This window comes from Gavialis gangeticus, unplaced genomic scaffold, assembly GCF_001723915.1.
Source record: "Gavialis gangeticus isolate Ggan-Ray unplaced genomic scaffold, GavGan_comp1, whole genome shotgun sequence".
Classification (NCBI taxonomy): domain Eukaryota; kingdom Metazoa; phylum Chordata; order Crocodylia; family Gavialidae; genus Gavialis; species Gavialis gangeticus.
Window position 1 is genome coordinate 4,002,261 of NW_017729013.1, and position 17,331 is coordinate 4,019,591.

The window sequence follows — 17,331 nt, forward strand, 5'->3', positions numbered from 1 at the left end:
AGATAAAAATAAGCTTTGATATCATACATTATAACACTAGAAGGGACCATTAGGAAGGAACCATCTACTCTAACACCTTCTATAATAAGACTTCCCATAAGATTTCCCTGTCTTAACTCCTAAATGAAGAAAAAAAAATCTAACTTGGAACTCACTTCAGTGGGCTATGCTGGGGAATGTAAATTTATATTCCCAGTAGCTTAAATTGTCAGAGTAAATTCAGCTAAAATCTGAACTGCAGTGGCTTCCTAAAGTAACTATTAGTTGTACACACAGCTCATCAAATACCTTGCAGAGGGAGTCAAAGGTTTTGGGTAGGGGTGATATCTTTGATTAGACAAACTAAAAAAAGTTATTTGCAAGCTTTGGACACACACACAACCTTCCTCAAGCAAAAAAATAAATAAATCAAAATGGTGAGAGATATGAAAGATGGCCAGAAATCCTGGAGGTATGAAAAAAGCCAGTCACCTTTTGTGCTCAGACCAACATGGCTACTGCCTAGATCCTTACAGAGGAAGTAGCACTCTAAAACCATGTATGGCCCATAGGCTAGGGAGAGACATTACACATAAACTGGTTTAAGTGATCAGAAACTGGTTTAAACCTATAACAGAACAGATGTTCCGTGCACATAAACCAGTTTGAAAATGGATGAAACCAGTTTGAGATAAACCTGGTTGAGTGTAGTACCAGACTTAACTGATTTGGCTCAAACCAGTTTATGCAATGTCTGTCCTAGACCCCCTGCTGGTTTAAACCAGGCATCCCAGCATGCTTTCTGGGCTGGGTAGGGTTCTTTGTTCCACAGCAGGGCTGGCTCCTCCCCTCTGCTCCCTGGCTGCAATTCAGCAGAGACTTGCAAGCACAGCAGCATCTGTCTGGCTTCTCCCTGCTAAGCAGGAATTATTCCCCCCTCCCCTCTGCCTTACACAGACACCTCAGCATTAGCTAGCAGACTGCATGCTAGCTACAGTCTATGCTGTGGGAGACAACCAAGGCAGACAGGTGTTTTGGAGCTAATCAACAGGTAGCTTAATGTCCTTCCTTGGGCAAGCTGTTTAAGAGCTGTTTGCTCTCCCCTTCACCACTCCCTGCTAAGCAGAAATTCCCCCTACCCTCTGCGTTGCTGAGGAGGTGTCTGTGTATTACCTAAACGATGACATGCTGGCTACAGTGGGTGGTGAATCAACAGGTGGAATCAACAGATAGCTGGTAATGTCCCTCTGTTGTTTTGTTTTCTTAATGGGGTGATAAACACTGCTATCAATTCCCTGCTGGGCTAATCAGAGCATCCTGCCAGGGCTTGACCATGCCTCCGCCCCTCCCATCAGCTCAGTAGTGTCTAAGGGAAGGGGGGGGCTGCTTTAGCTCCCCCCAGCTTCCAGCCTAAGCCACTGCAGGCATGTGCCTGCATATCTGGATGTCTGCGCAGTTACAAAGTGATTTAACCAAGCCAGGTTAGACTAACCTGCAAAGATTGAATCAATTCAGGCTCAGGCTTTTTGAATATCTGTGACCTAGCCTTAGTGATAACACCAGGCTTTTGCCAAATAAAGCTTGTAGGTCCTGATGAATTTACTGGGGCAATGAGACATGCAAACAGATGCTCAAATTGAATAGTGGTGATAAAGTGAATCTTCCTTTAAAGTAAGAGGACTCCATTATATCAGAAGGACCAGTCTACCTGGAGGGAAGAATTCTCAGGACATAATAGACCTATTACCAGGTATATTTGTTGTGATAATTTACCTGAGTAACTATTGTTGACATGCACTACTGCAGTGGTTCTCAACCTCCTTATGCTCAAGGCAACCATCAGAAAATACCAGCTCTTTGGTTTCACTCATTTTTTTTAATACAGAAAAATAGTAGGAGCTATTCTTCTGTTGCAAAGAACTCAGAAAGAGCACAACAGGTCAGAATGTTTTTGACACTATGGATTCCTATTTAAAATCTTTGGAGTTATCATGTGAATCATGTATAGGTATTTGCATACCTAAATGTGCTAATATTAAGCAGCATGTCACATCATCCTTGAAAGGATCTCATGGCACCCTGATTGAGAACCCTGGTCTACTGCATGAAACACTGTGCAAGGGTCCTTGTGCTACACAGAACACTGAGGGACACTTTACTTCTCTTATTTTCACTTACATCTCATCCACAGATGACTCAGTCTGAGCTCCCCTATTTTTAAATGAGAAATGGTAGATTCTAACCCCTTTCCAACTCAGTTCAACACAGAGGAAAAGTAGAGTCCATATGTAAATGCATCTGAGCTCTACAACATATACCACAATACATTTTCTGTTGCTTCAGGCACAGCCATGAGCAAACAGTACCGTACAAATTCCATGACCCCTGGAGTCTTTGTGACTCAGCCAGAAACATCAGAGTTGCAGTTTTTCCCCTTTTCAGTTTGCTCCCTGGGGCAGTAACGGACAGCAGATACAGACTGCCGGTCAGTCACTACTGTCTTCTCACCCTGTCTACATTGGCTGAAGAACCCCACTGGCAGGTGGATACGAGGCTCTTTGCCTTCCCTGCCCATCTGCTATACAGCAGATGTAGTTTTATTTACATCCAACTGTGCAAATTTCAAGGGCCAGGCAACTTGGTGTAAAGTGACTTCTTATTCTCTTGTGTATTTTTGTAGGTGCATGCAGTCCCCAAGCTGGAATTAAGTTCCAGAAGTGAAATCAAGCCACCAGTTTTCCTTAAAGGCATTTCCTTTCTTTGCACGTCTGTCTGGATTTAGGTCACAGATGAAGAACATAACTCTCATTAAAACCTATTGTATCACTTTTGCAACATGGAAAAATAGTGAATGCAAATGGTATAGGACAGGGATGTCCAGAGTTACTCACCCTGGGAGCCACATCCGATACTGTCCCGAAGTTCAAGAGCTGCCGAGCAGGGTGGGGGTCATGGTGGGGGGAGGGGGAAGTGCTGAGCAACCTGGAGTGGAGGTGACTCCCCACCTCCCAAGCCAAGCTGCTCCAGATTTCCCCACAGGGAGCATGCCCTGGGGTAAGCAGCATGGCTGCAGCTCCCGCCCAGCAGCCCAGCACCTGAATAGGCAGTCCCAGAGGGAAGAGAGCAGATAGAGCTGCCTCAAGGAGAAGTGGGCGGAGCTTCACATAATTGGAGAAAGAAAATATGATTGCAGGGCTGAGTGCGCATGGCACCTGCCCCCTCAGTAAGTCTGTCATGGGGAAGGGATGTGGGGGCATATCAAGGCCCCTATGATGAGGAAGTGGGGCAGGGACAGGAGCAGGAGCTGGGGTGAATAGGGCCCCAGGGCTGGGGCAGGTCATGGGAGGCTCAGAGCCCAGGCAGCTCCTTCAGGGGCATGGGGGTAGGGGCTGCTGCCACTGTGCGCACCCCAAGGCAGGTGCAGGGGGCACACAGTCTGCGTGTGGGGCAGAAGCAGCTGCCACTGCAGGCTACGTTCCACACCCTGCTACCAGTGTCCTGGCAGCCGTGCAATACCACATGCCTCCTGCACGCTGGTTGTGCTGCCTGCCTGGTGGTAGGAAGCACATGGCTTCATGTGGTAGCCAGGGCACTGGCAGCAGGGTGCAGAGTGCAGTAGAGGCCACCTCCAACCCACACACAGCACCGATTGAGGAGGCATATTACCCTGTATCTGCCCTGGGGCTGTGGGCAGCAGCAGGAAACACCCCCGACCCCGCGCCCCTAGATGAGCCGCCCGGGCTCTGAGCCTCTCATGACCCGCCCTGGGGCCCCATTCACCCCCACCCATGGGGCCTTGATCTAACCCCCCACACGCCCCCTTCCCTGCCCCACGCCCCTTTCTGTCCACACATTTACCTGCTCAGCTGAGCACTACTCCACACAGGGCCAAGCCAGGCTGAATTCCTAGCCAACTGCAGGCTCCGGCTGCTCATCTCTCTCTGTGCCTCCCCCCACCACGTGCAGCCGCCTGGAGACCCCAGTTGGGCTGCCTGCATTTGTGGGGGTTAAGCCCCCTTAGCCTCAGCCTTCCACCACCTATGGGGCTTTGACCAATTTGCAGAGAGCTGCAAGTGCCATGCTGGCAAGCTGCATGAGTCTTGTGAGCTGCAGTTTGGCCACCACTGGTATAGGAGGTAAAAAAACATGTAGAGGGAGGAATGTTAAGTGAAAAGGCTGTGGTTTCCATGCCCTCTCTTAGAAATGTCTTGTTGCCTGCTTATGCTTTCTCCCCAAAACACAAACTTAGTAAGCCTTCAGGAAATGATCCCTTTCCTTGGTGAAATAGAAACTCCTATAAACAGTTTCCTACCTTTGACTGGTGGATAGGAGTGAGTGTGTATTTAGGCACTAGACTGGGATTCGGGAGATATGACATGAATTCCTGGCTCTGCAGCAGACTCCCTGGATGACCTTGATCCCATCACTTCATTTCAGTGTCCAAAGCAATATGGAAAAGTGGTATCGCCTTTTTTTCCACCCTTATCTGTCTTTTCCTTCTTCCCCAACTGGGTAGGCAGTGAGAGACTACCCCTGATGTTTACAATGGTTTTATACCCCAGAAAGCACAACGGGGTTTTGATGTTAACTGGGCCTCCTAGGTGCCACTGAAATATAAGAAAAGTAAATTAGCATGCAGAAAACTCCTTATGGTGCCAATTACACAATGAGTTAAATGCATTAACCCTAAAGATTTGCCCAACTCTAATTATAATTCCATATATTTTGTAGCAATTTCTCTACTTTTTCTCCGCACATGTAGGTAAAGAGATTAGATAATTCCCCAGAATCAAAGCAATAAATACAGCCTGATACACAGTCTTGATTGGGTTCTCTTTTATGGAGGGTGTGCAGAGAAAGAAACATATAAATCACACTAACTGGTTAACACATCTGAGGCACTGTATACTAAATCAGTAAGGCCTCATTTGTTTCTAGTCTTAATTCCAGCATTCCCCAAGGATCAAATAAATGTAAAACCTGACTTCACTGCAGTAATGTTTTCTGCTCATTCCAAAGTCTTTTACTACAGTAAAAGTTTGATCCCAAAGCTGTGTGTAAGCCATTGCCAGCACTGACACTGATAAATAATTAAGGTGATAGGTGGCTTAAAAGCGAGAGGTGTCTATCTTTCAAAAACATTTCCTATTAACTCTTGTATTTAGCTACTCACCAATAAAGCTTACATCTAATGCTGAGTTAAGAAATCTAATGTTCTCTGGGCACGTCTACACGATGTCCTACAGTGACATAGCAATGTACTACGTTGCTGTACGGTATGCTACAGCAACATAGCAATCACATGGGTCTACACGCGATCACCAGCTAGATGGCCATAGCGGCACGCTTCCCCAGCATAGCGCACCACTATGGTGACGTAGTGGCAAAATGTAACAGTGTGCTGTGCGCACAGCGCAGTAACCACCCATACTGTGGCATGCTTTAGTATCTCCAAACGTGACCATGCAGCGACATGTAGATGCACCCTCTTTTGTGCATCAAGAACACAGAAGCTATTTATAGTATTATTCATGACCAGATGTTTGGCAGCTTCATTCGCTACACGAGATATACCTTCCCCTTATGCCACTCCATTACTGCACCACATGCATTGCTTGTCTTGTAACCTCAGTGCCTTACAAATGACTTGTGGAGCTTGGAAGAAAATGCTATGCAATAGTTCTGGTGTCGTCTCTTTTTAAAAATGGGCATCTAATGAGGATCGCTGAGCTCCAGTTTCTGCCACCTGAAGAAGTAAAAGAAGGCCACTATTTTGTCTTTTTCTTTCTGCTGCAAACTCAACTGAACCTTGCACAAACACTACCTGTATCCATCCTTATTCTTCAGCGGCTTTCATGTTCTGTAAGGATGCAGGCCTTCACAGAGATGAAAACCGTGAGGGTACCCATTGTCCTTGTGATCTCATTATGCCAGTTTTTCAACTGGGGTAAAGCAGCTCCACAGAAAAATGTAAAAGTCTCTGTTGCAGATACATCCGTGCTAAGTTTGTGCTTTCTGATACAAAAGTATACGTGACTGTACCTGGTCCAAATCAGGCACAAAACGGGGTCCTCTATGTCCCAATGCAGATTGCAGTCTGGTACAGGTAGTCCTTGACTTACAATGTTTCAAGTTACAACGTTTCACACTTACAACGTTTATAAATTGACAACCTGTTTCAACTTTCTGACCTCAGTTTCGACTTTACAACGCTAGATCCCATGCAATGCCATGCCAGCGAACAAGTTTGCTGCATCACGCATCTCCCTGGAGAACATCTGTCCAAACTTCCTTGGACGCTCCCTTTAAGAAAATGGACAAGACTCCAGAAAAACCTGCAGCCAAGACTCCTAAGACAACTCCAGCCAAGAACCCTTCAAAAAGTCCAGCCAAGAGCCCTTCAAAAAGTCCAGCAAGGCACCTCAAAGAAGTCCTTCCAAATCAATATGATTGCTATTTACAACATAAATACATGAATGTAGCTATATTACTTATCTATAATTGATTGAGTACAAAATTCTGGGTTATTTTGGTGAAAATAGGATATTGGGCCTTGGTTCAGGAATTAATCCTCCGTTTATAACATTGTTTCCTATGGGAAAATCAGTTCTGAGTTACAACATTTCGACTTAAGACCAATTGTGTCGTAAGTCCAAGGAGAGAGAGAAGAAGAAAGAGAGAGACACCAACTCTGTCTACAGAGATCCATGTTCAAGTTTCTACTGTGTCAGGCAGAGTAGGAAACTGAAGCTGTATCTCAGTTGTTCCACAAAAAAATCTGAAACCTCTTATTTCCTTCCAATTTGGACTAGAAAAAATTCTGAATCCTTGATTTTTTTTTTTCCTGGTTATTCTGGTCAGGGAGCCACTTACACAATAGATGACAAGGATAATATGAGAAGGTCTCATGTGGAGAGACAGGCAAGGTTGGGAGAACATCTGCGTGCCCATACATGAGCAGACAGGCTGCTCCAATGTGCTGTAATTCCAGCACGTTAGAGCAGACTCAATTAATTGAGTGATGATTTCTGCGCTCCATCGGCCTCCCGTGTCTCATCTATCAGCATCCCTGTGCTTCAAAATGGCATTTGGGGTGCTTTATCTAAAGCTTTATTCAGTGAGCTTTAGATAAAGCGCCCCATTGCTAGTTTGAAGCACAGGGACACCGATACATGAGACACTCCAGGTGCTTTAATTAGAGTGGCTCTCAATTAAAGCGCTCCCCCACACTCACACACTCTGAGAGCATGTGTATAAACACCCCTGGTGCTGTGGAAATAGCCTGAGGCCTCTGGCACATCTTACACTTAAGACATGATTAACCAGTTAATCACATCTTGTTACTCAGCCCATGTTAATGAAGTTAATGATGTGATAAAACAAGGAATTACACAAAATTTATGTCATAACTTGGTGACTTGTTCCTATCATGCCATTAACTGAATGCATGGTCAGGCAGGGGCTCCCAGCTGTGGGTGTGCTCCTGTGGCTGGGAGATGAAGGGGATCCCAGCCTCAAGGATGAACCATGTACCCCCATAGCTGGGAGCCCTGTCAGCTGATCCAGACTCCCAGCTGCGGGGATGCAATATGTGCCTCTATAGCTGGGATGCTCATTAGCTGACTGGGCCCCTAACTCCTGAGGCACATGGTGGGAGCTCGCTACGTGCTGGTGCAGGGGGATCCTGGGCTCCCTCTGCACTGGCAATAAGGCTTAATGGGATCCGATGCTGGATCCCACAACCAGGCCTCCTCCCATGAACATGTGGCATGGAAGGAAGCGCGATTGTGGGGATCAGGCATCAGATCCCATTGTGCTTTCACTTGCACGTCTGCCAGGGGCCTGAGAAATAAGGTCCTGAATGACAGTAAGGCAGACAATTAGAGACCACCTGTAGCTGAAGAAAGGCCAGCATAAACATTAGATTGAAACTGGCTGGTCGGTGATGATCTGAGGACAGATTAACTTTTTCCAAAAGCAGCAAAGTATTTAAACCATCACTTGGATAACCATTCACTTGACAAAGCAACATTAAGCATTAAGCGAAACCTTAGTTTCAAACAGCCTCCAATAGTTGGCAAAGGACTATTTTTTACTTTCTGGCAGCATTAGCTATGTGCTGACGACTGAAGTAGGCTTTAAATGACAGCCTAAGCTTGAAAAGCTGCCAACTCAACATTTGACAAGACTTTCAGATCAGTACCCCGCATCTGCACCACTGGTCTGACCAAGGACAATACGCTGTGTGATTAAAATTAAAGCCTCAGAACACAGAAACCCTTACAATGCTAGCAGAGAGACAAACTGCAATCAAGAATGTCTGTGAGAAGCTGCATTTCATGCCCGCTGTAGCTGTTAAATTATGTACAGGTCTCTTCAATTATTTACTGATTTCAACAAGATGCTTCCGTGTCCTGTAGTTAAAGGTAAAACTTAAACACGGCCAACTCTTTAAATCCAGTAAGTCTACAATTTTTGCAGTACTTTCAGATCGCCGGGTGCATAAGAACCAAATGCTAACCAGCTGGATTTCTCTCAGTAGAGATGGCTTGTCTTGATTTCCAAAGTAGAATTCCACCAGCCTGAATATTATAAATAATTAACACCCTTTGTATCAGTGTAGTAGCTAATGAGGCTTGAGGCCCCTTGGTGCCAGGCACTGTACAGATACCAGCAGGAGGGGAAAGAAATTTCCACAAATACAGTCCTTTTACTGTGGATGTAATTAATAGGTGGTCTGCAGGAAAATGCTCCCTTCTCATTAGCTGTGTCTCTATAGCAATGACATAGCTTAGCTTTTGAAGACAAGACGGACTGAATATTCATGTGGTTGGTGCTCACTTCAGCTCTCGGTGAAACATAAATCAGGCTTCATTGCGGAAAGTTCAAACACTACAAAAGCAGCCTCTCTTATCAGAAGGGCTGAAGGTGTGGAAGTGAGGACCTGAAAAGTTTTAAAGCACAAGACACAACAAGCAAGAGAGACTCCCTGTTGCCATTGCTTACCAAGTGAGGCCCTGATCCTGGATTAAGCACTGGTGAGCCATTCGTGTGGGTCTTCGTGCAGGTTCAGAGTTTACGTTAAGACAAGAGGCACACTGATGTTTTCCTCTTCCACACCCCCCTGGAAAACTACAGAGTTGTCAAAAACTTCAGAACAGGGAGACTTGTAGCGAGGTGGGCCGGAGATGAGTTTGGGGCCAAAACATAAAATGTTTATGGGGAAACCAGCTGCTTTTTTTTGTGAAAATGGTTTAGTTGAAACCCAATTTTATGTCAAAGTAGGGTTCCTTGGAAATTTATCTAACAACCCTACCATGGGTGAATTGAATGCAAGGAGCTTTGAGTCGGCTGTGAGGGGGATACAAAGCGGGCGAAAGACGCAGGCTTCCTCCAGTGTAGTGGTAGTTAAAATGTCACTGTTGGAGTGACTAAAGTGAAACACATTCACATGGTGAGGGCCAACGTTTTTGGCAGGTGCGCCACAAATTAGCCCCACGCTCTCCCTACATGAGATGCTATGTCACCATAGCGATGAGCTACGCCGATGTAGCATTGCCGGGCACAAACCATGCTGCCAATGCTATGGTGCAGTAGCTCATTGCTGCTGTGCAGCAGGTGCTAAAAATAGCTGTGTGGCACTGGGACTGCACAGTAACACCAGTTACTGCACAGTCATTTAGTATTTGCTTAAGCAAGTACTAAATGACTGTGCAGTAACAACTGCACAGTCCACTGCATGTGTAGACGTGCCCCCAGAGTGCCAGTCTAATTCCTTTCTGCTGCTGAATCTGCTGCTTTGCTTTCTGCTACCTGCCCTGTACTCCCTGTCTGATCTGCTGCTCTGCCTTTTGCTCCTTGCTCTATCTGTTGCATGCCACAATTTGGCCATCCCTGCATTGACATATTACACCCTAAAAGTGAGACTAGTAAAAAAAAAAATCAGTCAACCTGGAGACTATGGCTGGGGGAGAGAGAGAGAGAAAGAGTGTGTGGTAAAGAGCAAAAAGAAAAATAGTTTGTGACAACACAGATAAGACTTGTGCAACTCTCCTTGAGAAAACTGGGAAGGGAAAAAAAAGGAGGAGGTTGAGGAAGCAGAGAGACAGTGTTTCTAATTATTTTCCACTCCTGCATTCTCCTTCACGCAAAGTATTAACAAGGTTTATTGCAGAACTGACCCAAAACACAAGTGACCAGTTTTTTAGGCAGCCAGTACTGCACGGTAATTTGTAGAGCTGCTCAAAATATGAGCTATTAGGAAAATTTTGATATGATTTTCACAAATGGACACATTCAGATTTTTAAACTAAGCGGCTCTAATTAGTTGCTTGGAAAAAACATTGCAAAGAATATAACTTGCTAACCTTTTGAGAGCTGTTATTCCTCAGTGCCATTTTTGCAGCTTAATGTGTATTTACCAGTGTCAATCTGCCCTGTTCTGAAATTCAAGGTTTGCTGTTTAATTGTATTCACTAGCTTAAAAAAACCCCCAAAGTATCATTTTCAGGGGTAAGGCCAAAGGGATACAGGTCAAGTCTGAAAGACCACCTGTTCATCTGATGTAAGAAAAGATTATCATTTTTAGGATCTTCTTTATTCTGGAATGATTTTACAGTGTCTCACTTATCTTGTCTAGATACAAAGGACATGCATAAATCTCTGTCACCTCTTCATTTTCGGTAGGGCCAAATGTATTCCTCTTTCATTTTTCATCATAATCTCAAACACATCATGAAGAGAATCGAATGCATTTTTTTTTCTATTGGGGATGGTGTCATCACAGAGGAATGCTATTTTTCTTGGGGCCTAACAGCAAAATTGCTAATTGTTTCCAGACTAATCCAAAATGTACTACCTGCAACAATGGACATTAGATACACACTGCAGCAAAATTATCCAGTACCCTCTCATTCTCCCTTAGAAGATCAGTGTTTTGGTATCTTTTTATTCACACAATATTTGATATCAAGCTGCTTTTTTCACCCCCAAAGTAAAACCACTATTGTGTTCTTCATTGTAATGTAACTTTTCTTTACATCAGGGTTCTGTGGGAATAGTAGATTCAAGTACACAACAATTTCTCAAATACTACCCGAATGAGAAAAAAATAAAAGGATAGTCTTGGGGTCAGTGTGCAAGACCAGTTCCATTAGACTCTATCCTGCCACACCAGTCTGTGCCCTAGGTCCTAAGTGGCTTACAGATCCTCAGTGCACACAACTGCAACACTTCTATTGATTTCACTGGGAGAAAACTTAGCCCTCAATATTTCTAAATCACTTTTTGAATTTTTGGTGACTATTGAAATAATTGTCACCCATCCTCAGTTTCTACCCATTCTAGTGGTCATTACACAGTAGTGCTCAAGCAAGCAAGAAACCCTTCATACAACTACTCATATGACTAGTGGTTTGAAGCAATATGCCCTGCATTTGATGATGCTTGGTACATAGAGATCCTGGACGACTTAAAGTACAAAATACCATTACAGGATCAAGATTGTCTTTCTTCACAGGAAGAAATGGGTCCGCTGGTCTGTGGTGGGTTTATGTGACAGGACATTCAGAACTGCTGGCATCTCAGCCAGATGTTTTACACTTACAAGCAGGCCAGCCAAGCAGCATGGGCAGCTCTCTAACTTTCTGCCTCATGTGCAGGGATCCTGGTTTTCTCTGATAAAAAACATCCCCAATTTTTGGGTTAAAAAAAAGGTAACCCCAAATCCACATTTTTCCATGATCAAAATGAAACACCACTATCTATCTATCTATCCATCCATCCATCCATTAGTGGTGTTTCATTTTAATCACAGGTAAAATGTAGATTTTGGATTACTTTTTTAACCTTAAAATTGGGGATTTTTTATCAGAGAAAACCAGGATCCCTGCACATGTGGCAGAGTCAATTCTTTAGTGATGCTTCCACAAGGAGAAAGCACTAAGCTCACTGTACAAATCCAGGTCCATCAGTGCAATAACAGTAAACCCAGGATAAAATATATTCCCTCCTATGCTATAGAAATTTCCACAATAATGTTGAACAGAAACAGTTTCAGGGCCTCAGTCATGTAAAACCACCTCCACATTTATGTGCTAACTTTAAGGGGATGATGCTGCAGGCTAGGCGTGCTGGGTGGTGCTGGCAGCTGAACAAGGGCCAGCTGTAGTGAAACAAGCAGGCGAAGTGTCACCCAGGATAGGAGCTAACTGCAGAGCAGTAGACTGCACAAGGGGCAGGCACCCAAGCAACCCAGGAGCAGATCTCCGGGCAGCCCCAAAGGAACAAGTGCAGGCAACTAAGTTCAGCCCAGCAGAGGAACTCAAGCCGAAAGCTAGCCATCAAGCCAAAATGGAAACCCCTGTGGGTGGCTGAAGAGCCACTTGACAGAAAGAGGTAGGACTTTTAGAGGCACATAAGGCTGGTGCCTGAGAACAGGTGGTCAGTGTGGCCCTGCAGGCAGTGGGGAGAGGAGCTCCTAGGCAGGATGGCAGCAGAGGGACCGACTGGCACCCAGGATGCTCCACAGAGACATAATAAAGGACTAAGGAGGCTTTATAGCTTCCAGTGTGAAGAGAGTTTTGTTATATACCTGGTGGGCTTGCGTTTATGTTCTTAATAATATTGGCGGACTGGGAGTGGCTACAATGGGTGAAGAGGAGGCACAGGGAGGTGCTTGAGGGGCACCCTGAGTTTAGCGCTACTAAGCTGTCCGAGGTTTGGACTACAGAGGCACGTGAGGTCTTGAGCTCTGCCAGGGGTCACGGGCATAAGACACAGGCAGGTGGAAGCCAGGAAGGCTAACGCTTGAGCCACAGTTGGGTGCCTGAGGGGCATCCTGAGCCGTGAGCCCCAACAGGGAGCCTGAGCATCAGAAACAAATAGTTGGGACTAAGAGGGCCAATAGTATGAACCCAAGAGAGGCCAGAGAGGTTGGCTGAGGCCAGGAGGGCCAAAGCCCACAGCCCTAGAAGGGTGACACCCAGGTCAGGGGCTCAGAGCCCAGGAAGGGCGGGCATAGGCAAAAGGGCTAAAGTCTGAATGGAGCAGGATAGAGGAGACCTGAAGCTGAGAGGACCAGGCAGAGCCCAGGAAGGGTGAGACCAGGGCCCAGAACCAGAAGCAAGGACTCAGGGTCCAGAAGCTCAGGTCTAGGACAGTGGGCCTTGGGCTAGGGACCCACCTAGAGAAAAGGGGCTGAGGCCAAAAAGGTCAAAGCTCTAACAAAGCTTTTGAGGCCATAGAGGCCAAACTGGGAGAGGGGGGTCAAGAGGCCCCATTAACGTGATAACTTGTACCATCTGTGAAGCATGGGTATGGCTGTAGGGGCAGAAGGAGACCACAATTAACCCTTAAGGCAATGGCTGCTCTGAGGGTGGGGGGAGGCTGGGGGCATGGTCAGGGCCAGAAAGGCCCCACTTAATACTTGAGGGCAAGATTGAGATCAGCTGGGCCCAGGAGAAACCCACTGGATGAATAACAAGATGGCTCACTCAGAGTAGCCCTAGGTCAACCTCCCTTTTGTAATCTAACTTTTCTATTAAAGGTGTGGCAGAAGAGAGGAAAGAAAGGTTACCCAAGGAGCCGGAGCAGGACAGGAGCTGCTTGGCCACCGGGGGCGTCACAGCCGCCCTTGGGACGCAATTCCGTCGCACTTGGGCTCTTTCAATTTAGGTTTCAAACACTACTGGTCTCCAGCTAGGGACAAATTTTGTGAAGAACTAAAACAATGAACTAGTTTTATGTTGCTGTACTTTCATTGACCTTAGGTAGTGACACATCCCCCAGTGTGACACTTATACCTATTGTAATCTCTTTATTTGGAACTGGTGTATGGCACAGGTGACCCACTGCATCCCTCTTACAAGTTTGTTGCAAATGAATATTTAGAGTTTCAGGCAGCATTCACACATGAAACCTTCTGTGGAGTCATATGGTGACTGAGCAGCAGTTCACTCACTGCTTGACTTCTTCCTAAGATGGTTGCCCAAAGTACAAAAGGACCGAGGTATGAAATGAACTCAGAATAAAATAGAAATGACTTGAGTCATAAGCCCAAAGGTAAGCTACATCAGCCATACAAGTGAATAAGGACCAGCACAGAAAGTTAAAGCTTCAATGTGTATGGGGTATACCCTCTTGAAAAAAAAAGCACATCCTCCTCTGCCAAGAAATGGTTACCCTTAGTTTAAGTCCAAATCCACCTTTAAAATGAATGAAAAGCAGCTGGTTGGTTATTAACCCTGAAAAAGTCATTCCTGGACTACCAGTTTGAACTCCTGTGGGCACTACCCAAAAGAACAACCCATCTCTGGATCCTAGTCAGGCTTAAGTGTGAGTAGGTGCTCAGCTGCTTAGCCCTGTTGAGACTGGGCACCTAAGGAACTTGAAAGCCAAGCAAAGACGTGCCCATGGAGTTCATGCACCTCCAGAGGTAGGCAGCAGCTAAGTAGGGCTTTCAGGATTGTAGTGTTGGATTTGAAACCCTGACTAGAGGTTGGGCAGAATTCAACTTAGGCAGAATTCAAGTGCCTACGTTCTTGTCTTGGAGCTGGCCCTAACCCTATAGTTGATCAAACTGTTCCTGAGTCAGCTGGCATGAGAAGAAATGTGTTTAAGATAATGCTGCACACCTGAAATGCTACCAGACAATGACATTTTAATTGCAATGCTCACAGCATGTGTCTGCTCAATGCAATAGTCCTTTGCAAAAAGATCTGCGGTAGTTTTTTGGATGGTAGATGTAATTGCTGTTAAGTGCGGGCAGTGATAATGAAAATTCAGTGAAGCTGCAATTGCCATCATAGACCCTTCAAGAGAAAATATAATTAAATCATGGCATAATTACCAAAAAAGCAAAAGCAGAATGCAGATTTGAAGTTAAACTTGTGCTGTGAAATTCCTCAGATTTTCCTCCCCCCCCGCCACCCTAACGCTGCCCCTCTTAATTAATAATCTCTTCTTGTTAGGTTTGAAAAGTTGAACAAGCAATGGCAGGACATTCAGCCTCTATTCAAAAAGAACAACTTGGAGTGTTTAATTATCAAATGCCTTCCCGTGTATTAGCGCTGAAACTCCTCCCCCCACCCCTCAACACCACCCCCTCACCACCACTCTTAAGTTGCTCTTTTCTTCCCGTAAACTGAGCTAACAGTATTGGAGAACAGGTGGCACCCATTGCTCTGGGGGTAGGTTGCTCCAGCCTGCTCTTGACACCTCATTAACACATGGGTGGTACAAAACCCTGCTCCCCCTCCAATCCTTTGATGTTCTCACTCCCAGCCATACTCATCCTTTGCATTTATAAAGTTAATTTACCAAGGTTAAATGATACAATGTGTTTGACTGCATTTTCTCACCTCAGACTTCAGCCTTGTCAAGCCTTCTAGGTAGGAAAGGAACACTTTTTCCCTTCATTATTCGCACTTATGCTGTAATAGGGATTACAGAGCCGCCCCCACTGATTGCTAGCTTGTGGAAAGAACTCCAATTAAGTGGTTAGCCATAATAACACTGCAGCCCTTTAGGAAACTGCTTATCTAAATAGAGATGTACAGAAGGCAGTTTTCTCTCTAATCCTGATGCATTTTCAATTTATGCAATACAAAGTGCATTGGTCTGCAGTGTCCCCTGCTACTGATGATTAATAGCCCATACACTGCAAGGGTCTACAAAGAAAAGTGCCAAGGGAAGCAGATGCAGCAGGTTTTATATTATCATGACTGCAACAAACTCATTCAGTGGTGTCAGCTCTGACTGCAGGATTCTGATTATGAAATATGATGCGTGTTGAATTTAATGGCTTTCTCTGCCCTTCTGGTGAGTTCACTGCTTTCCAATGTCATTTTGTGTTCTCATCTGAGTGGTAATAAAAGGAATATCATTGACTGTGCTAGCTCTGTAACCACTGTGTGTTTTACAATAAATTGTGTTTCAGGACCTTTCTACCCAGGAGAGTGTACAGGGCCAGAAAGTAATATTCCCCAGTTCTGCTATATGAATGCTTTCTGTGAGAAGATAGGAAATTATGCAGGACTGCCCTTCTCCTGAGGCATTCCTTATGTGAGCAGGACATCCATTTTTCAAGTGGTTATACAGTAAAAGGTCAGTTTGTGTTGGAGATAATACAAAAGATAAAAAACCCCATATCAAAATAAACAGCTGCCACACAGTAGAAATGATTACATCTTGATGAGGAGAGTAAAATCTGATCAAGATAATATATAACTAAGTAACCTGGATAAATCTGGGGCTTCAAAACATGAGTTGGAAAGTCAGAGAGGATACAACTCCGACCTTTTGGTTCTATAAGCAGTTGTTGCTGCCACCTGCCATATAACTTTGCAACACAGACCACAGTTTACAGGCGATTTAGATGAGATGAAGTCTAGTCAACAGTCAAAAAGACTTTCTGGACTAGTTTAACCATTATTACAACACTGGCAAAACCTTTGAGATAGGAACAGATGTTGCATTTGTCCCTCAGCAAACTGTGCCTGTGTTTGTCCCAGGACAGAACTATCCCAGGATTGGTGTGTACATCCATTGCCCCCTAATCAGGGTTCAGCGAGCTGCTGAATGTATTGTTGCTTTTCTGCTATAGTTTTAATGATGTAATCCCAGGATAATCATACAGGGCACTGACAGATGTGCAGCTCCCTGCTGTAACTCATGGTGCGCCACAGGAAGTGCCATGAGTTGCAGAGATCCCCCGCAACCCAACAGACATTTGTTGTTGGGTCCGGAGGGTTGGGTGATTGAGCTCCAGTCTGGAGCAGCTGCAAGTCTGCAGCCATTCTCCCCTAGTGCCCCTGCCCCAACTCCAATGCTGTCTTCAGGATGGGAGGGGAGGGAGCTCAGTCTGGGGTCTGGCCAGCCTGCGCATGGGGATGGGAAGGGAAATGGAGCTCTGGGGGCTCCAATGCACACGCCCCACTCCAGCACAGGCTGGGTAAACCCCAGACTGAACTCCCTTTCCCCACTCCCATCCTGAAGACAGCCCAGCCCAGACCAACCCTTCTCCTGGTTCATAGATTCATAGATGTTAGGCTTGGAAGGGACCTCAATAGATCATCGAGTCCGACCCCCTGCATAGGCAGCAAAGTGTGCTGAGTTCAGATGACCCCAGCCAGATGCCTATCTAACCTCTTGAAGACCCCCAGGGTAGGGGAGAGCACCACCTCTCTTGGGAGCCCATTCCAGATTTTGGCCACTCTAACTGTGAAGAAGTTCTTCCTAATGTCCAATCTAAATCTGCTGTCTGCTAGCTTATGGCCATTATTTCTTATGACCCCCAGGGGTGCCATGGTGAGTAGAGCCTCACCAATTCCCTTCTGCGCCCCCAACGATGAA